Source organism: Acanthisitta chloris, unplaced genomic scaffold, assembly GCF_000695815.1.
Source record: "Acanthisitta chloris isolate BGI_N310 unplaced genomic scaffold, ASM69581v1 scaffold18682, whole genome shotgun sequence".
NCBI lineage: Eukaryota > Metazoa > Chordata > Aves > Passeriformes > Acanthisittidae > Acanthisitta > Acanthisitta chloris.
Genome location: NW_008660102.1, coordinates 1,589 through 6,899, shown reverse-complemented (window position 1 = coordinate 6,899; position 5,311 = coordinate 1,589).

Here is a 5,311-nt window from a genome sequence, read left to right as displayed (position 1 = left end):
CCTTTGTAATTGCATTTTTCCTTCTCCTCCACAATGAGAGTCAGTTAACCATTAATACCTTCTCACACTGCCTGAACAGGAGGGTTTATCTTTTTGCTATTTTATTTTTCTTTGATTAACAGCCTTTTCCTCCTTCTCCTTTGTTACTCACACCTGCATTAGCAGGGCAGTTCATGCTTCAGTCCCTCGCAAACATCACAGCTTCACATCAAGCACACAGAGCAGCCAGAGAGCTCTGCTCTGTTCATGTGCTCTGGAAAAGGCAAAGGTCTTCCCTGGGGTGCTGCGTGCACTGGCAGCTGTTTGCATCCCTGGAACAAGGTTCATGAAAGCCCCATTAAAAAGGACACAGAGCCTTGGTGCCAAGAAGACCAGGACAGTTGACAGAGGAGTTAAAAATGAGATGCCAGCATGAGATCCACCTGTCAGATTTTTTTAAATTGATTTTATAATGCCCAAAATTGATGGGGACCCACAGATAGGGCTTGCGTGACTCGATGCTGGGAAGAGGTTTCAGCAGGTGAGATGAGTCATATCTGCTGCTCCCAAATACCTTCACCTTGCACCAGAGCACACATTGCAGCTGTCAGTGGCAGAGAGGGATTGTAGGGAAGGATAGTGCAGCTGGTGTGCACATGTGTGCCCGTGTGTGCAGGGGGCCCAAAGAATCCAGTACTGGTGTAACTCTCACCCATTGTCCCTTTGCTTCTTGCTGAGGTGAGAAATCAACACTGTGATTATGGCTCAGACTCACTTCTTAGTGAAGTAATATCTTCCTTCCAAACCGTGGACTCTCAGTAGGAGTAACCCCACAGTGGGAAAGGCTCGAGTGAGCTCAGCATGCCAAGCTACTCTGGTGTTAAAGAACAGTTGCTCTGTACCCGGACAGATGTGCACCAATGTCTCTGGGCTCCCCCTGCTTTTGAATACTCCAAAAGCTCTGAATATTCCAAAGGCTCACATTCCCTTTGGTATCAAATCAATATCAGGCCAGGGAACTCATGAAAAAGCATTGAACAGACCAAAGCAGGAGCTTGAGCTGACCCTGAACTGAGCAGCTGACCAGGGACTGTCTAGTGGAATCCAGAAACAGAACAACAGTGTGAAGAGAAGCAATAACTACTACTTTCCTCCAGCTGTAAAAAGAAATAGCTCCAGCCTGATAATGGGTACAGGATCTGTTGTGCAAATCAGGCATGTTTATCACCTGTGTCATCTGCTGGTGGACACTGGAAGGGTAGCACAGAGCAGGTTCTCCCAAATCCCTGTCCTGGTGTACACAGCTGTGTCCTGTCTCTGAACACCAAAAAGGGATTTTTGTTTGCTTTTTTGAAACAATCTGTTCATGCTCTCTCATGTGTGATGCTGGTTGCACTAATTTTTCAGCATGACTTATTTTTCTTCCACTCTCTTGGTGCTGCACTGGCTGAACTGATGAATCAGACCATGTTAAACCAGTCAAGAGCCAATGCTGTTTCAAGGTATTATCCTACGGAGTGGTCTTGAGCTAATTCTCCATCCACCTGGTCCTGTGCCTTACACAGAGCTGCTATACAATACCAGGCAATATCTCTCAGGTCAAGGAGAATCAGTCTATAACTGACTTGTTTATAGCTGCTGCTGCCCAGCTTGGATTAGGAGGGCTGTGATCCCTGTTCATATCTCGAGTGAGCTGCTTTCACAGAAGGCTGTATAAAGCTCCATCCTCCCAGGGGTTTCCTTGTGCTGCCTGGGTTGGGTTCCTGTCATGCACAGCTGGACCCAGCAAGGCTCACACAACAACAAACTCTCTTTATGACTTCAGATTAATTGTGGGAGGCAGCAGAAATTTCTAAAACCCCTCCAGGCTCTGCCGGGTGTATCCAGCTTAGGAGTTCTGAAACAGCATAAATACAGCAGTTTTCTGTCCCTGGGATTTCCTGTCCCAGCTTTGATCAAAACCTTCCCATCTTCCCAGGACCCAGAAGGGTCATTTATGGAGCTCCTCCAGCAGGCTCCATGGTTAGTGAAGCTGCTTCTGCAGCAGTAATGTCTGTGATCCCCATTGCTGCCAGCAGTTCTGCCTCACCATGGGTGCTCTGGCTGCAAATGTCCCTGGATGAAGATGCTACGGACTGTGATAGAATCCAGAGTTGTTTGGAGCCAGTTTTGCATCCATCCATGCTGCAGTGTACATTTGGCCTGGCAGCTATGGTCTCTGTTCTCATCTTTTCAGTAGGGCAGTCACACAGGTGGAGCTGGTGTCCCCTGCACACACAGGAGGGTGTCTCTAGCTGCAGTTCTGCACTCCCCACAGCCCCTGAGCTGCTCTGGGACTATCAGTGGTGTTTAAAATCTAAACATTCTGGCTGTGTGACAGCATTCCTCATGGGAGCTTCATTTTACTGGTAGTATCAATAATAATTTGGCACAACAGATGACAAACTTGACTTGCAAAATGAGCAGCTTTTTCTCTTTAGAGTAACTTTTTATTTGTCTCTAGAACCTTCACAGTTTCTCCCTACCTCTCCTCCTTACCACAGCTAGTGCTGTCAGCATCCACTGGCTCCCAAACCAGAGGTATGTAACACATTACCTTCCACAGATCATCACTTCAGGTTAGCAGTGTGCAGTGTGTAACTCTCTGTTTGCTCTCCAAACCCAAGACTACATCAGTGCAAGCACGATGGAATCTACAGCCAGGTAGGAGCTGCCACAGGTATCTTCTGCAGCATGACTTCAGTCACATCCAAGCACACCTTACCCTCCCTAGGGTCCTCGGGTGAAGCACATTCCAGCTACTTTTATTTCAGTGCCAATCTTTTGCTGACAAAGGATACAGTGTTAGGATCCTGCAGCAATTTCCAAGGTATTGATTTCCTCTTAGCTTTGCCTCCCCCAGTCTCCAACACCATGTTTTAAAAATCAACCCTGTCTATTCCAGGTGCACAACATACAGCCTCAGATAAGCTGAGCAGCATGCGAAATGGTCCTGCTGCTCTTGTGAGGCTGAAACTGATAGAAGTAACTCATTAAATGGCAAAAAAAAATCCCATATTCTCAGCTATCAAAAGCTCTTCTGCACCTCTCCAAAATGGCACAGACAGGTCCTGTTGGTCTCCAGCATCTCCATCCTCCACCCACTCCCAAGAGAGCCACACACAGCTGCTTTCTCTGGTTTTCTTTCACTTGAAGGATGTGGTGGTGACTAACTTGCAGCAGATGCCCTAATGGCAAATCAAACAGAACAGTCTAAGATTAAAAGAGGGTTTTTCCCCCAGGTTTGCCATCTTATTGTTAGGATGGGACCCATTTTTGTTCCAATGTCTTATCCCAAGTGGCAGAACTAAGGCATGTTACAACTAAGTTGATCATCAGTCATTTAATTAGGTTGTCATTACTGCTGTCTACACAGTAACTTCCATTCCTAGGTTCTTTGCAAGAATGCAGCCATTGTGTGAAGGCAAGCAAACAATGATGAGATAAGGACAAGATTTAGCCTGTGTTGCCAGTTCCTTCTAAGGAAGAAGCAGAAAAGCCAAGACTTAGACCCAGCAGGTGGGTCTAAGTTTTTCCCATTATAAAATCATATGAGACTTGGTTTCTCCTCCTTGGATGGATAAAGTGCTGGGATTTGGATCTTCAGATCTTCCAGACTCAATCCTTTGAACATCAATAGATTTCCTGGGGAGATTTTTTCCCCTCAGGAGACAGCTGGACACAAACATTTATCAAAACAACCTCAAGGAAAGAGTCCCTCCGGATGAGAACACAGTTTGCACTCTGACAATGAGTCTGAAGCAAGGGATCAGATTAAAAATAGACAAAATAAATCAAAAATTGAACATGTGCAAGAAGTGCTGTTGGAAAGGACTGTCTCATGGTGTTAAAAGCCTGCTTGAAAAGCCTACTTAATCTTCAAACATTAACCAACCCCGAGACTGTACAATAGAGCAAATGGCAGCAGCCTGTGGGATGTGCATCTGTCAGGAGGCCTGATGGGCTCTGCAGGTGGGATCCATTTATAGAGCCCAACCTGTCTGGCTCTGTTTATTTCCTAGCAGAGCTGCTGGAGCAGTTCAGCATCGCCCAAGTCAACTGCCAAGAGTTTCAGCCAGGCATCAGCACGTTACACTGAGCTGTGGGCTTCAGAGTTACTGGTTCCTGAATTTCTGGCTCTCTAAATACCATCTCCTTCCTCTTCCAACCCCAGCAGACAGAGCTCAGATGCCAGCAGTGAATCTCAGTAATTAAGGAGCTCATCTTTGGTCTTACCACTCTCATTTCAGTTTGGAAAGGAGCCTTGTCTAGAAGGTTACAGAGCACAATACAGCCAGAATCAATGAACAGGGAGAGGCAGCTTCAATCCTTTGTAAAGCCTCTGATAGAAACCAGAATTTGAATGAGATGTTACTGGCATCCAGAAAGTAAAATGTGGTTTATGGAGAGGGAATGAGGAAGGCTGTGTTTCCAGTAAGGGCTCAAAACCAGTTGTTTTTTTCCTGGCTGAATACTAATGTGCAACCTGAGGGTGACAAGACCTTGGTGCACAAGGATCTGGTGCATGTACAATGAGTGGCAATAAATAGGCCTCATTGTAAAGACATGCAGGAAATACTGCAATGCAAACCAAAAAAGACATGTAGAAAGGGCTGAAAAAGCTAAGGATGACTGGGATTTGGAGAAAGGCTTCATCCCTGAGCTGTCTCAGGATTGAGTGCTGACACAATTGCCATGTCCACTTGTTGAATCAATTTTAGCTTTGAAGCCCACTCATATCTGTTAGGCTTTGGAAAAAAAATCTTCCTTTTTCTTTTATAAATAGCTTCCTTTTGTACCATTTCGGGGTCAGGTGCAAGGAGTGGGTCTGTGGTGCTGGTGGAAGGCACAGCCACCGTGGGCTGATGGCACCACCTGCTTGTGGCTCCCAGGCTGGGGCACTCCTGGCCTGGCTGCAGAGGGTTTGATGCCCTTGGAGTTGGGATGGAGAGGGAATGGGTGTGGAAGATCGACGGGAGAAATGCGCACCCGATGGTGTCCAGCAAGACTTGTTTATTGATACATGAGTTACAGGTTATATAGATGCAGTAATAAGGCTCATACATATTGCAAAAGCAAGCTCATCATTGGCTGGCGTGATTAATGGTCCACTACTTCCTTTGCAGCTTCTTAGATCTTGTGCAGCTGCTCTTACTCCCTTGTCCAACATCATGTTATTGACATAGAGTGTTGACATGTTTATACCGTATATGACAAGCATATAACTATTAATCACTTATAATTGGCTAAGCTCTAAAGATAGCATTCAGGTACCTTCCCTACTTGCGGTTCA